The 17,369-nt window shown below is 36.7% G+C and overlaps 1 non-coding gene across 1 annotated transcript; it reads left to right on the top strand.

Moving 5' to 3' along the window:
* The first annotated feature begins 16,937 nt into the window (after positions 1 to 16,937).
* On the top strand, positions 16,938 to 17,044 carry LOC123388647. The gene has a single exon (XR_006603108.1). It is a non-coding gene; the product is annotated as a U6 spliceosomal RNA (small nuclear RNA).
* The last annotated feature ends 325 nt before the right edge of the window (positions 17,045 to 17,369 follow it).

Genomic DNA, 17,369 nt, shown 5'->3' on the forward strand with positions numbered 1-17,369 from the left:
AGAAATTAAAAATAGAGCTTCCCTATGACCCTGCCATTGCACTACTGGGTATTTACTCCAAAGATACAGAAGTAGTGAAAAGAAGGGCCATCTGTACCCCAATGTTTATAGCAGCAATGGCCATGGATGCCAAACTGTGGAAAGAACCAGGATGCCCTTCAATGAACAAATCGATAAGGAAGATGTGGTCCATATACACTATGGAGTATTATGCCCCCATCAGAAAGGATGAATACCCAACTTTTGTAGCAACATGGAAGGGACTGGAAGAGATGATGCTGAGTGAAGTAAGTCAAGCAGAGAGAGTCAATTATCTTATGGTTTCACTTATTTGTGGAGCATAACAAATAACATGGAGGACATAGGGAGATGGAGAGGAGAAGGGAGTTGAGGGAAATTGGAAGGGAAGATGAACCATGAGAGACAATGGACTCTGAAAAACAACCTGAGGGTTTTGAAGGGGCAGGGGGTGGGAGGTTGAGGGAGCCAGGTGATAGATATTATGGAGGGCACATATGGCATGGAGCACTGGGTGTGGTGCATAAACAATGAATTCTGTTACACTGAAAAGAAATTAATGAAAAAAAAAAAAGAAAAAAAAAAGAATTCTATGGCATCACCAATGATGAATGGTAAAGCTGAAGTTGAAATATACTGTTCTAAAGTAACAACAGTAAAAACAATTTTCCATCTACCATGCTAGAGAAAATTCTGAATTTTCTATTCTATAAAAAAATACTATAAAATTGCTGTAATACAATTAGAAGTGATCAAAGAATTTACAGTGATCAAAGAAACAATATAAACTAACTTGGTTCTTATCTAAGGCCTATATAGTTAATGAAGATACTTAGGGCTCAATTTTGCATGGGGTCAGCAACACAGGAAATGTTTCCCAAGGATAAAACAAACGTAGACCGTATTTAAAGTCTGAATGAAAAAACTATTTTTGTGATTATGCTAACATTTGAATACATGAAAGTATTTCCCTTTATGGCTTAGCCATTTTCTCCCTTGACCTTTATGAAAGAAAACACCGTAAGTATTAACACTAGCAATTGATTCAGCTGTTTAGAAATGAAAATATGTCTTTTAGGAGAAACTGTCAGGTAGCCAAAGGAAAAAAATGATGTGCAATTACAGTTCTTTATTCTAAATGCCTTGGAAAATAACATTGTTTAATATTCTTTTGAATCTGAAAGTCTCATTAGTATTTCATTAAATCTCCCAATTTAAGGTGAAAGGGTATGTGATGCTAATAAGGAAAAAGAAGAAAAAAATATGCTTTACAAGGCATGGCAGCAGATTGAAAAAATAATTATGTGAAAATTTAATTAGCTGGAACCCAATTGCTAACAAAGGAATGATCAAGTTTAGTTAATTTTTCTATTAATAAAGTGAAGTCATTTCTTGGATTAGATTAATTACTGATGAAGAAAAATATGTAAATTTTAATTATTCTGAGCTACATGATAAAATACAGAGCTCATACTCTTAAGTTTTTACAGGTTTGAAAAATAAAAGGATTATCTGTGTCCTACAGATATCTCATTCCATGAGAAAACCATGTGAAAGCAGGGTTCTTTAAATTGACTCTCTCTGTTTGACTTATTTCACTCTGCTGCCGCAGGGAAAATTCCTGACTTTAAATAAAGATGATTATATTTTGTTTTAATAATAATACTTTCACTTTCTTTGTGATCTACAAGTGTTAGTAACTACTGGAATCTAAGAATATTAATTTTTGTTAATTCTTAAAAATATTTTATTTATTTATTTATTTGATAGGGAGAGAACAAAAGCAGGGGGAGCAAGTGGCAGGCAGAGTTAGAGGGAGAAGCAGGCTCCTCAGAGAGCCAGGAGCCCAATGCTGGGTTGCTTCCCAGGACCCTGGGATCATGACCTGAGCTGAAGGCAGACGCTTAACCAACTGAGCCACCCAGGTGCCTCAGTTTTTGTTAATTTTTAAAGACATATATAATTACAAGTTACTAAATTTATTTTCATAAATATCCTGGAAATATCCAGCATGTTTATACCTTAATCAATAGCATGAAAATAAATACAGCTTGGATACAAGTGCAGAATTAGATCTACTAGAAATAAATGGAAACCTTTAAAGTAAGCACATTTTCACTCTCGTTTATTAGAGATTACAATCTGTCAATGTTTCAGCAGCTTGCCAATGGTTCTTTTCTGCTGTTGAATAGAATTCCATTATCCCAGACTAAATATTAGTGCTAAATTACAACTCACTTGTAATTAGTCTGGTTTTTCTTTTTCTTTTTCTTTTTTTTTTTGAGATTTTATTTATTTGACAGAAATCACAAGTAGGCAGAGAGGGAGGCAGAGAAAGAGAGGCGAGGAAGCAGGCTCCCTGCGGAGCAGAGAGCCAGACTCAGGGCTCAGTCCCAGGACCTGTGATCATGACCTGAGCCGAAGGCAGAGGCTTTAACCCAGTGAAGCCACCCAGGCGCCCTTAGTCTGGTTTTTCTTGATATCCTCATTCAATCAGAACAGATAACTTCCCCAAACAATTTTGGGACAAGTACCACTTGCCTATATTTTACTAGCTGGGATTTCACTAACTGATGTAGGCTTTAATTGACTTAGCTTGGAAGAAAATAAGACTAAAGGCAAAAGTTTTGAGACATTTGTTAAAACAAAACAAGATACTGTATATTTATTTATGATTCATTCATCTATTTATCAGAGACTAAATGTTCTACGTAAGTTTTGGAAAAAGTACCAACTAATATTATTAAGGATAGAAGATAGCTTATGACAAGGGGAAAATATATTTATAAAAAAAATCGTTTTTAAATAATCACAATCAAGTAAGTAAGAACAGTACTTGCCAGGAATGGCTAATGACTCCTTTCGTGGTAAAGACTCTGTAACAGAGGTCAGTACTGATGGCCCACTTCTGTCTCAAGAGCACATCCTGCCCAGACCATGAATAAGGGTTATTAAAATAGTTACAACATAAAGGGGAAGAGCAGACTCATCAACTCTAGAACATGTGCGTCCCCAGGAAGCCAAGTTGCAACCTGAAAGGTGCTCCTCACACATCAGTATTCCTATCTTTCTACATAGACGATGAAAATACTCACACAGAGCAGGCTATGGAAAAGCCCTCACCCCAGGGACTCACCCAGAGGGAAGGGATTATCTGTGGTACACAGGTATCTTATTCCATGAGAAAACTATGTGAAATCAAGGAAGGTTTTGAGTGGAGATATAATTTAATAACTGGAAGAGGGAAATAAACTTGACTATTTTCAAAAAAGGATAGTCTAGTTTTTGCTACCTAAGGGAGGGAAAGTATTTTCATCAGAGGAGTCATGAGTTTTCTCCTCAAAAATACATTTTAAGAAGTTTTTTGATTAAAAAAGTCAAGGTTCAATGTACAATCACAATGCACAATTTATGAAAAACATTTGATAATGTGCTTAAATTTCCCACTATAATGAGGCAAACAAAACTATAAAAAGAGAAATAAGTACATGGCATTCAAATGAGGGTACAACAATAGTGAAATATCTAGAAACAAGGAAGAGACCTTACTGTCAATAGCCATTAAGAAATTACTCTTGTGGGGCACCTAGTTGGCTCAATCAGTTAAGCATCAGGATCATGGTTTGGGCTCAGGTCATGATCTCAGGGTTATGGATAGAGACCCACGCCAGGCTCTGCACTCAGTGTAGAGTCTGTTTCAAATTCTCCTTCCCTCTCCTTCCTGCTCTTTCTCTCTCTCTCTCTCTTTCTCTCTCAAATAAATAAATAAAATCTTATAAAAAAAGAAATTATTTTTCTGTAATGAGGAAAGACCAAAAGAGTCTGAGAACCATAGTGTTAAGTATTCAAATTTAGGTGGTATTTTTGTTTGTTTCTATGCTGTCGTCTCACTCCCAAACCTGGGGGTGGAGGGAGAGTCTTTTACATTGACAGGGTTGCATGGAGAATAAAGGGAAAGGTATGAAAAGCAGGACCCAGAGGCTGTACAACCGTGAGCTAGAAACAGGATTAGGAAAAGGAGATGGCCAAAGATGACCAGCCTGTAGAGAATCCTCGTTAGAAAATTGGGAATGAGGGGCGCCTGGGTGGCTCAGTGGGTTAAGCCGCTGCCTTCGGCTCAGGTCATGATCTCAGGGTCCTGGGATCGAGCCCCGCATTGGGCTCTCTGCTCAGCAGGGAGCCTGCTTCCTCCTCTCTCTCTGCCTGCCTCTCTGCCTGCTTGTGATCTCTCTCTGTCAAATAAATAAATAAAATCTTTAAAAAAAAAAAAAAAAGAAAATTGGGAATGAGCCATATTTATGGCTATTAAAGTAAAAGGTAGCCCCAAAGGACTAGAAATCTTAGGATAGCCAGACATTATTCTTTGGGTTACAATAGACATTACTTTATTCCCTAATGTTCTACTATTACTTTTCTTCTTGAGAAGTACAAGTTTTTTTTCACATGATATTTGCATTTTTGTAAAGAAACACTTACAGGAGTGTTATTAGGATGTCTTATCTGGGACTTCACTGAGGAAGATTATAAAGATGTGAAGTATATTTTTATTACTAATCATACAGAAGAATGATATTAAAATTGAATATTTAGTCCTATATTATCTCAATTAGTAGCGAAAGAATAATAAGATGGCTCAAAAACAAAAGATCTATTAATAAGCATTAGATCAATTAGATCTAATCAATTAGATTAATAAACAAAAGATCTATTAATAAAAATGATATCTGTCTGCCCATATCAGTTGCTCTTATCCCATTTTGAAATCAGTTTTGAAGTTCAGGAATTTTTTTATCTCTAGTCTAGAATGAACTTCAAATAAATTTTCTTCAAAGCAATATGGTATGTAATATAAGAACAGGTATAAACTTTATCTTAATAATGAAGAATCAATTATAATATAAACCTTTACATTCCACTGTATTTTACATTTATGTTGATCCAGTCTTTCATTTTATGAATTTCAGAGAAACAGATCATGTAACATTTCAATTTAGCCTCACTGATAAAATGTTAATACAAGGTAGGACATAGTGTCTGGCTACGCCTTCATAACATTAAAATGATTTAGGAACCAAGTATTATCAAATCTCAAAGGGAGCTACTTAACAATTCAGGACCTCTGTACATTTTTTAAAATTATCAACTGTATGGTATCTCTTATTAACTTCTTAAAATGTAATTTAAACTTAGAAAAAAGACCAAAAAAAGTGGGCAATGTCCTCTCTTCATGTTATACCAGTACAAAGTTTAGCAAACCACTCAAGGATTACTTATATCTCCAAGAGAATATACCTGTTTGATTTTGCCATGTCTATTTAATTATAGTTAATTAAAGATGTCGTGAAATTACATGTTAACTCATAGGTTTTTGTCCAGTATAAAAGATGGTTTTATTGCCTTGGAAGTCATGATGACCACCTTTGTGTGTATCTAAACTAGCAACCTTATTTCAACACTTTTTAATGCTTTTGCAAATGGACTATGTAATCGCAGTTTCCCAGCTGTTCCTGGTTTACCATTTTATCTGTCCCTATCTAACTAATGATTTGAATAAAATAATTATCAATTTGTACTTGTATGAGGGTTACATTTTTAACTTTTTGGAAGTTATACTTTGTCAATCCCTACAGATCATAGCCAAAGTTATTAGAAATGAAATCCACTACTGTAACAAAAATAAAGCACCAGGGACATTGTGTAATATATTTTTAGGGACATTTTAGGCAACTTCCTTTTGCTCCTTCAAAATGCTTTTGTTTGTTCTATTCCTCCTCCTAGTGGAGTTTGTAAGATAAAAAAAAAAAAAAAAAAATGGAGGAGGGGGCACCTGGGTGGCTCAGTGGGTTAAATCCTCTGCCTTTGGCTCAGGTCATGATCCCAGGGTCCTCGGATCAAGGCCCGCATCTGGCTCTCTACTTCTCCCCTCTGTCTCTGCCTGCCTCTCTGCCTACTTGTGATCTCTATCTGTCAAAATAAAAAAAAAAAAAAAATCTTTTAAAAAAAGGAGGATTTCAAAATTGTTTTTATCCTTCAAAAAATGTATTCCATTGTGTATATATACCACATCTTCTTGATCCATTCATCTGTTGATGGACATCTAGGTTCTTTCCATAGTTTGGCTATTGTGGACACTGCTGCTATAAACATTCGGGTGCACGTGCCCCTTTGGATCACTACGTTTGTATCTTTAGGGTAAATACCCAATAGTGCAATTGCTGGATCATAGGGCAGTTCTATTTTCAACATTTTGAGGAACCTCCATGCTGTTTTCCAGAGTGGCTGCACCAGTTTGCATTCCCACCAACAGTGTAGGAGGGTTCCCCATTTTCCGCATCCTCGCCAGCATCTGTCATTTCCTGACTTGTTAATTTTAGCCATTCTGACTGGTGTGAGGTGATATCTCATTGTGGTTTTGATTTGTATTTCCCTGATGCCGAGTGATATGGAGCACTTTTTCATGTGTCTGTTGGCCATCTGGATGTCTTCTATGCAGCCATCAAAAGAAATGAAATCTTGCCATTTGCGACAACATGGATGGAACTAGAGCGTATCATGCTTAGCCAAATAAGTCAAGCAGAGAAAGACAACTATCATATGATCTCCCTGATATGAGGAAGTGGTGATGCAACATGGGGGCTTAAGTGGGTACGAGAAGAATCAATGAAACAAGATGGGATTGGGAGGGAGACAAACCATAAGTGACTCTTAATCTCACAAAACAAACTGAGGGTTGCTGGGGGGAGGGGGTTTGGGAGAAGGGGGTGGGATTATGGACATTGGGGAGGGTATGTGCTTTGGTGAGTGCTGTGAAGTGTGTAAACCTGGTGATTCACAGACCTGTACCCCTGGGGATAAAAATATATGTTTAAAAAAATAAAATAAATAAATAAATAAATAAATAAATTTTAAAAAATGTATTCCATATTTTAAACATACATTAATGGACATTATTAAATTTGTGCACTACATTTAGAGTACATATATAATTAGAATAGTCTATGAATCTGCTGATGAATGTTGACAACAAGAACATCATTTCATTCTGAAACATTTTTTTTATTAAGCTATAATATATTATTAGCCCCAGGGGTACAGGTCTGTGAATCACCAGGTTTACACACTTAACAGCACTCACCGTAGCACATACCTTCCCCAATGTCCATAACCCCACCACCCTCTCCCTACCCACCTCCGCCTGGCAACCCTCAGTTTGTTTTGTGAGATTAAGAGTCTCTTATGGTTTGTCTCCCTCCTGATTCCATCTTGTTTCATTTATTCTTTTCTTACTTCCCAAACCCCCCATGTTGCTTCTCAACTTCCTCATATCAGGGAGTCATACTAAAACAATTCTTGAAGACACATAAGCACATCTGTGGATTGCTATGTTAAATGTAAAAGTTAGATTAAACACTGTACGGTATCTTGTGTTCCAATGTTCAAAACATCTGGGGAAGGAGACATCTAATGGATAAAGCAGATATTATATAAGAAATTAGACATATTAAATTATAACTGAGGAGAAATGCATGAAACCATGATAGTGATTATGGGAGAACTAAATATCAGAGAGAACAATTGATATGTGAGGGAAGAGTTAAAAATAAAATTCATGAAAACCCAGGATTTACTTAGTTTTCAAAAAGTACCTTAATTCATGTTAACCATAATTAAGTAAAAACAAATATGTGGCATCAAATTTTCATCCAATAGAAATATTTTTAGTTGAAAATAAAACCAACCTGCCTACAATGAATTAAATAAATAATGGTTTATTTTTCTCATACAAAGAGACACTCAGAGACAGAAACACTCAGAGACAGAAACCCAGGGATTACAGATGCTCAGTGATGCTTCCAGAAACACAGGACTGTTTTTTCTCTCTTCTCTCCTCCATCAATACTTTAGTGACTTTATACTTTTGCATATTAGCTCATGGTCACAAAACATTTATTTGGTGCTCTACTTCTGAACATCAGTGTTCCAAAAAGAAAGGGAGAAGGGTAAATGTCTATGCTGTCCAGCAGACTGTTTACATCCTATTGGTCAAAACTGGGTACTATATCCATTCCCAGACCAATCATGGGCTAAGGAAACTGAGTTTATCAGAACTGGTTTGGATGAATTCTGGTAATTCTCTGAATCACATTGTCTGAGCTCAAGGGACATATGCCAGTACCTGAAGAAATCAAGATTCAGGCAACAATGTAAGGTAAGTTTGAGCTGTTTGTCATTTTAGTTAAAAAAAAAAATGTATTTGAATACCACCTGTCAACACTTTCCTTTAGAATAACACTTGATACTTTTAGCATTTCAGATTTTGAATCAACATGTGTCTTTTTATTATCTTCTGCCTTCCTGTTCATTTAGAATAGTTCTATATGTTTTATGCATATGAGGAAGTTAATTTATGGGAAATTTTTCAGAAAGACGTCATAAAAGGGGCATCTGGGTGGTGCAGTCGGTAAAGCGGCTGATTCTTGGTTTCAGCTCAGGTCATGACCTTGGAGTCCTGGGATTGAGCCCTGTATTGGACTCTGGACTCAGAGAAGATTCTGCTTAGGACTCTTTCCCCCTCTCGCTCTGACCCTCTCTCAGCACCCTCTCCCTCTCTCAAATAAATAAATAAAATCTTTTTAAAAAATCATAAAAAAGGTAGGTCTTTGGGTATGTTAAAGACATATATGATTTATGTGTATTAGGAAGGCAGACAGACTAAATTACAAGTAAAATAATTCTTAAAAAAAAAAAAAGGACTTGAAGAGATAACAGAAATGATAAGCCCTGTTAGCATCTGCAGACAAGGTAATCCATCACCCAGATTTTCTAGGTACCATTTATACCACCTGCCATATAGAAACAATGGAGAGAGAGAGGGAGGGAAGGAGGAAAAGAGGTAGAGGAAGAAAGGAGAGAGGAAAAAAATCATCTATAACAAATGTCTGACCAATCAAAAATAGTAAGGATACCGGGGGGAGGGGGTTTGGGAGAAGGGGGTGGGATTATGGTCATTGGGGAGGGTATGTGCTTTGGTGAGTGCTGTGAAGTGTGTAAACCTGGTGATTCACAGACCTGTACCCCTGGGGATAAAAATATATGTTTATAAAAAATAAAAAATTTAAAAAAAAAAATAAAAATAAAAAATAAAAGACAGGCAAAAAAAAAAAAAAAAAATAGTAAGGATAGATTATAGATCTTGAGGACATTTCAGAAATGATGACTGCTCAGTGTTTCAGATAGGGGTTACACTACCTTGCAGGCAGTATTTGATAGAGGGCATAAACTACTTATCAGTTAACAGGAGGAATAAGAAAGGATGTGGAGAAATTTGAGGAAAGACCTCAAGGGAATGTTGTAGAATTGAACCAATAATGAAGTATTAGAAATGCAAAATAAAAACAGCAAATATACAGGGAGGAAGTATGATTTTATTGTTTCATTCTGAATTAACCAGAATAGTGAAGGGAGAAGTTGGTAGCTATTACACAAATACATAGATATGGTAACAACTGTGGCTATTCAGAGCAGAATTTGAGGACTTAAGCCTTTCTTCAAAAGGTCAAAAGATTGCATAATGAGTACAATAACATAAACTTCTTGGAAAAGCAGATGAAAAATATTGATTGCATTCATTCTTCAACCAACAGATGGTTATGTGAGCTCAGTCTAATGTTTTGAGAAGATTCAAACCAAAAAAAATTTCACTATTTATTGTAAATGTGAGCGAAGACGCTCTCCCTAGTGATTTTTGTGCCCATCAAACTGAGTTCAAATTCCTTAGCAGTCAAATCCCTTCTGCCATAGCCTACCAGTGTATTTCATGAAATACTGATCATACTCTTTAAAGAAAGTGTTGCTTGATACAATACATAAGGGAAACATTTATTAGCATATAAACTATAACATACATACTATATTCTCCTCTTAAAGAATAGTGACTCACATTAAAAAATTAAAAGCTCTGGGGTGCCTAGGTGGTTCAGTTGGTTAAGTGTCTGCTTTTGGCATAGGTCATGATCTCAGAATCCTGGGATCGAGTCCCCCATCTGGCTCTCTACTCAGTGGGAGCCTGCTTCTTCCTCTGCCCGCCGCTCCCCAGCACCCTCACCCTGCTTCCCCTGCTTGTGCTCATGCTCTCTCTCTCTCAAATAAATAAATAAAACCTTTAAAAAAAAAAAACTAAACTAAAAGCTCTGAAAATTCCTGCCCCCACAAAAAATCCTTTTAATTTGATTAACTTGTTCATTTGCTAAATTTCTAGGTCAATTACTTGCACCCAGAGCACTCTCTAATGTTACTCACTAGCATCCAAAGAAATTAATATGCAAGTTTAGGAAAGTTTAGTCTTGCCTCAGGACATTTCTAGCATTCTCTTAGAGCATCTTTCCATATACACTAATCTTCAGTCAAGGTGGTTATAGTGCATGACATATATTTAAGCATCACTATCATTTTCTGTTTTCAATCTTTTCTTATCCTGAGTAAATCTCAATGTCTTCCACCTTGCAGGGAGGTTACTGATGGCAATAGCATTACAGTATCAAGAAATGGTGAGAACACAAGGAGTTTTACACTATCAACTATCACATAATGCATTTTACACAACCATTTTATTACCTGCCATCTTTTGTCTTGTTCCTTTTTCTACATTCTCATTATTTTTCTCTTCATTTTGTCCTCTTCTTCTACATAAGATTCTCAGTTCAAGGTGTCCATCAGAATAACAGGTAGACATTTTTTTTAAAGAAATACCTGAGCTCCACCATGATTCTTTTGAACCCAAAACTATAATATATAGACTTTTTGCCTCTATGTTTCAGGAACCACCAGGGCACCTGGGTGTCTCAGTCAGTTAAGCATCTGCATTCAGCTCAGATCATGATCCTAGGGTCCTGGGATGGAACCTGGTGTCAGATTCCCTGCTCAGCGGGGAATCTGCTTCTCTCTCTTCCTTTCCTTCTATCCCTCCACCTCCCATTCATTCTCTTTCTCTCTCTCTCTCTCTCTCTAATAAATAAACTATATTTTAAAAAAAGAAAGAAAGAAACTATCTATGATGCTGATGCACACAACTCCTTGAGGATACTGACTTAGAATTTGCTTAAGGAACCAAAGTTGAACCACTAGTATGACTCCAGGCTGTAGATGTTGACTCCTAGACTGCAGAAACTACAAATCTGCTGTAAGTGTAACAAGTACATGCTTTACAATGGCTCTGAGTAAACCTAACATTAGCTTGGGAAAGTGAAATACTACTATGGTACTTGAAAGCTGAATTAACAGTAGAGTACTCTTAATTTACTACCATTTACCAGCTCCTCATCAGCATATTCATCTGATCCATGGTGCCCATTCCTATTTTCCATTTTAATCAGCTTTTTATCTTCATTTGGAATACTACCTGAAATATAGCAGATCCTCAATAATTATTTTATCTATGTCTGTACTGATTCTATACTTATTTTATACTTATTTAGTTTTAACTAATTGGATACAGTCCATACTTCTTTTCAAGCCTCCCCTAAGGAGGGATTCCACTCTCACCATTGTTGTTTAGCATAGTACTGGAAGTCCTCGCCACAGCAATCAGACAAAAAATAAATAAATAAATAAAAGTCATCTGAATCAGCAAGGAAGAAGTCAAACTTTCACTACTGGCAGGTGATATGATACTCTATATAGAAAACCCAAAAGATTCCACCAAAAAAAACAGTAGAACTAATAAATAAATTCAGTTAAGTTGCAGAATACAAAATCAATGTACAGAAATCTGTTGTCAAGCAGAGAGAATCAATTATCATATGGGTTCACTTACTTGTGGAGCATAAGGAATAACACGGAGGACATTGGGAGATGGAGAGAAGTGAGTAGGGAGAAATTGGAGGGGGAGACAAACCATGAAAGACTGTGGACTCTGAGAAACAAACTGAAGGATTTGGAGGGAAGGGGTTCAGGGAGTTGGGTGAGCCTGGTGGTGGGTATGATGGAAGGCACATATTGCATGGAGCACTGGGTGTGGTGCATAAATAATGAATTCTGGAACACTGCAAAGAAATAAATAAAATAAGAGGAAAAAAATCTTTTGCATTCTTATACACAAGTTATAAAGCAGCAGAAGGAGAAATTACCAATCCAATTTATAATTGTATCAAAAAAAATTCAGTACCTAAGAATATACCTAACCAAAGATATGAAACACTCTGAAAACTATAAAACACTGATGAAATAAATCGGAGATGACACAAAGAAATGGAAAAAAATCCAAGCTCATAGATTGGAAGAACAAATATTACTGCCCAAATATTGCCACCCAAAGCAATCTACATATTTAATGGAATCCCTAGCAAAATACCACCAGCATTTGTCACAAAGCTAGAACTATCCTAAAATTTGTATAGAATCACAAAAGACCCCAAATAACCAAAGAAACCTTGAAAAAGAAAAGCAAAACTGGATGCATCATGATTCAGGACTTATATGACAAAACTGTAGTAATCAAAACAGCATGGTACTGGCATAAAAACAGACACATAGATCAATAGAACAGAACAGAAAACCAAGAAATGAACCCACAAATATATAATCAATTAATCTTAACAAGGCAGGAAGGAATATTCAACAGGAAAAGGATTGTCTCTTTAACAATTGGTGTTGGCAAGACAGCCACATGCAAAAGAATGAAACTGGATCATTTTCCTACACCATACACAAAAATAAACTCAAAATGAATTAAGGTCCTAAATGTGAGATCTGAAATCATAAAAATGCTAGAGAACACAAGCAGTAACCTCTTTGACATGGGCTGTAGCAACTTCTTTCTAGGTAAATCTCCTGAGGCAAGGGAAACAAAAGCAAGAATAAACTATAGGGGTTACATCAAAATAAAAAAAGCTTCTGCACAGCTAAGGAAGCAACTGATAAAACTAAAAGGCAACCTACAGAATGGGAGAAGATATAAGCAAGTGACATATCTGATAAAGGGGCAGTATTCAAAAATATATAAAGAACTTACAAAACTCAACACCCCAAAAAAATGAATAATCCAGTTGAAAAATGGGCAGAAGACATGAACAGATATTTTCCAAAGAAGACATCCAGATGGCCAACAGACACATGAGAAGAAGCCCAATATCACTCATCAACAAGGAAATGCAAATTAAACATGCAAAAATATACAATATACAAATATAGAATATACAAAAATAGTATCACTCAGTCACAAAAAAAGAATGAAATCTTGACACTTGCAACAACATGGATGGAGCTAGATAGTATTATGCTAAATGAAATAAGATAAAGACAAATACCATATGATTTCACTCACATGTGGAATTTAAGAAATAAAACAAGCAAACAAAGAGAAAGAAAAAAAAGGAAGACAAACCAAGAAACAGACAATAACAAAGATAGTTATGGGAACAAATAAGAAGCAGTTAGAATTGGTAGGGGAAAAAATGTTTGTCAAAATAAAATTAGGGGCACCTGAGTGGCTCAGTGGGTTAAGCCTCTGCCTTCAGCTCAGGTCGTGATCTCAGGGTCCTGGGATCCAGCCCCACATCAGGCTCTCTGCTCAGCAGGGAGCCTGCTTCCTCCTCTTTCTCTCTCTCTGCCTGCCTCTGCCTACTTGTGATCTCTATCTATCAAATAAATAAATAAAATCTTTTGAAAAATAATAAAATTTAAAAAAATAAAGTTAAGTGGGAAACAAGTAAATGAACCAATAAAATATACTGAGGAGTAGACTAAACAAGTGAATCAACTACTGAGATGAAGACTGACCCAAAACATTCTCCCAAAACTCAGAGCTAAAGCACAGATAAAAAAAAAAAGCAGGAGAAAAGAGACAATAAAAAGGACAGAACAGGACATTGCAAAACATGTTGAGTAAAACATATGTATGCATTACATATATATTTATACACACACACACATATATATACACATATACATCTCGAGATAAAGGCAGCAGTTACATGTGTATCTATATACACAAAATGTATAGATCCATATGCGTGTATACATAACATATACATACCTATGTGTATATATGTAATGCACATCTATGTTTCAGTAGACATATTTTACCATATAATAGAAGCTTGTATAATAGAACATAACACATTGAAACTTATAGTTAACGTACAGAGAATAAAAATACATTTCAAACAGCTAGGGTCCATATCAAACGATTATGCATTTTTATGTCGTCCTTCCTAGTCTTCATCCCCCATCTCTCTGATATTAATTTGCTTTCTGGTAAGAAGTTTTGATACATAATAGCTGACAGGAAGTGTACCAAAAAGCCAAAGTCTATTAATTAAAATATTAAAATGCAGATCTTATTATACCACCATTTTCCCCAAGGAATTAGTTTAGAAATAGAAAGGATCAGTAAACAGATTGGGAGAAGTCCCTTCCATACCATTTTTATAGACTTCTTAAAAACTGTAGCAAACAAGGAGCACTGCATAACAACTTTGTTAACAGTGACCCAAAAACTATAGTCAAGGCTGTCATGACATCAAAGGATTTGAAGAGAATAGTGTTTTCTGATATCCAATGACAGAAATACTTCTTCATACAGATTATGCTCAAGGCTGGGGGTAGGGACAAAGGCAGTAATATAGATGAATATGTTAAAACCAGCCAAAGCCACTATATTACCTCAGTGTGATTTTTTTTCTTTCTTTTTTTTTTTTTTTTAGAGATTTTATTTATTTATTTGACAGACAGATCACAAATAGGCAGAGAAGCAGGCAGAGAGAGAGAGGAGGAAGCAGACTCCCCGCCGAGCAGAGAGCCCGAGGAGGGCTCGATCCCAGGACCCTGAGATCATGACCTGAGCCGAAGGCAGAAGCTTTAACCCACTGAGCCAACCAAATGGCCCCTCACTGTGATTTTCTTAAAATTTCTATTTTTAAAGATTTTATTTATTTGTCAGAGAGGGAGGAAAAGAGAGAGCAAGAAAGCACAAGGTGGGGAAAACAGCAGAGGGAGAGGGAAAAGCAGGCTCCCCATGAGTAAGGATCCCTTTGTGGGACTTGATCCCAGGACCCTGTGATCATGACCTGAACCAAAAGCACATGCTTAACTGACTGAGCCGCCCAGGTGTCCCTTAAAATTTCTTTCAAAAATAGTGTGGAAGAGGAGAACAAAAGTAGTGTTCTTGTAGTTGTGGATATATCCCACCACATCCTGTTGTGCCTACCCAAGCTTGCCAGTTAAAAACAGTAGCTACAGGGCGCCTGGGTAGCTCAGTGGGTTAAAGCCTCTGCCTTCAGCTCAGGTCATGATCCCAGGGTACTGGGATGAAGCCCCGCATCGGGCTCTCTGCTTAGCAAGGAGCCTGCTTCCTCCTCTTTCTCTGCCTGCCTCTCTGCCTACTTGTGATCTCTGTCTGTCAAATAAATTTAAAAAAAACAAACAAAACAAAAACAAACAACAACAACAAAAAAAAAAACCCAGTATCTGTAGGGCACCTGGGTGGCTCAGGGGGTTAAAGCCTCTGCCTTTGGCTCAGGTCATGGTCCCAGGGTCCTGGGATTGAGCCCCATGTCGGGCTCTCTACTCAGCAGGGAGCCTGCTTCCTCCTTTCTCTCTCTGCCTGTGTCTCTGCCTGCTTGTGATCTCTGTCAAATAAATAAAATCTTAAGAAAAAAAAAAAAAACAGTAGCTGTATCGTCTCAGCTCAATACAGAACCCCTGTGCCAAGGGTCTGAGAATAACAGGAATATCTTATTACTTATTACACTGTGATGGAAGGTAGAGACAGTAAAACTGGCAAAGGCAAAGTCACACAGGGTGGAAGAGCTGCAATACAGACATAGGATGACATAGCGTGATTTAACTCCTCCTCTACTGTTTAGGTTTGAGTCCCCCTTTACTACAACCTAGAAATGTCACCTTGGACAAGCCACTTAAATTCACTATGCCTCAGTGTCCTCATCTATAAAGTGGGTGTATTAAGGGGCCTTATTTATAGACATGCCTTTAGAGTTAAAGTACAGCATTTTTGTAAAATATTACTAACATAAGTTCTCTGTGAATGTTAACTGTTGATGATGATGGTGATGATGTGACGAGAATAACATAACTGCACAGAGTAAGCATCCCACTCAGCTTACCGAACCAGGCCATCTTGATACTGCAGTGATTCCAGCTAGGTTTACAGGCACACACACTCTAATGATAGAGGGTTGAATTTTCTTTGCTATCACTACATTTTATTTATTTGGCCCTATTAGCTTAAAAACCCCTAAATCTATTAGAGAACAACTATAGATTGCATTAAACACATGAATTTCCCTAATTAGGCTAAATGGAATGTTACAATAAGTAGCCTAATTCTTAGCTAATTATCATGATTAACAACCTAACTTTGAAAAGTTCTCCTGAGCAGTTAATCTGCTTGTGGAACTATTTTTATACCACGGAGGTTACTCTAAAAGAAGCACTACACCGAATGATGCTTAAAGCTCTTAAGATTTAACCTGATGCACCCACCAGGAATGACTTCAGAACATATATCTGACTTTTTTCTTTTTTTTTTTAATTACTAAAGCAAGAACATCTGAGGAAATTCATGGCCCTCCACATTACCTTGCCTTCAGATAAATTAGAGAGGATACAGTTTTATTTGCTAGCTCCTTTGCTAAGTATTACTTGAGAAACTTCAGCTCATGTGAACAACTGGGGGTAAATCTATTAGCCTTCTTCATCAGGGAAAACAAGCAGATGTTTCTGGAATCAATAAACCAAATCCCAGTCTCAATAGAGAGAGGAGAGGAGGACAAAGTAATACTTGAAAAAAAAAAAAAAGACCCATAATAAAACAATAAACAAAGAAAACTTGGTATTTAAATGAGACAGTGAAAGGAGGAAATGAGAAGAGGGATATCACAGCTTCAAAGATGGTAAGGTGGGTGCTTGCTTCGGCAGCACATGTACTAAAATTGGAACGATACAGAGTAGATTAGCATGGCCCCTGCACAAGGATGACAAAGATGCTAAGGTGGGGGCATCTGTGTGCATCAGGCAAAATTGAGGTAGGAACGGAGGTTATGGAGAACCAACTTTGTGCTTATAAAGAACAGTGTCCCATTTATTTAAAAAAAAAAAAAAACTCTCACTAAATGGCAACTATCACTAATTGTAGTGCTATGTAGTAGTTTTTTTCAACCTTCAAAAATTCTTTGATATTTCTCCCTTTCAAAAGGTACAGCCTGCTTACCCTCCCTTCAAGTGTGGGTTAGACTTAGTCCATTTCTCCTAATGATAAATAGGATAAGCTGGATGTGTGAACTGCCGAGACTAGGTCATGACAGCCATCTTTATGACTTCATGGCTTCCTTGGT

Source organism: Mustela putorius, unplaced genomic scaffold (assembly GCF_011764305.1).
Source record: "Mustela putorius furo isolate JIRA1106 unplaced genomic scaffold, ASM1176430v1.1 tig00003907_pilon_pilon_pilon:0A:0A:0A:0A, whole genome shotgun sequence".
In the NCBI taxonomy this organism is placed as follows: Eukaryota; Metazoa; Chordata; class Mammalia; order Carnivora; family Mustelidae; genus Mustela; species Mustela putorius.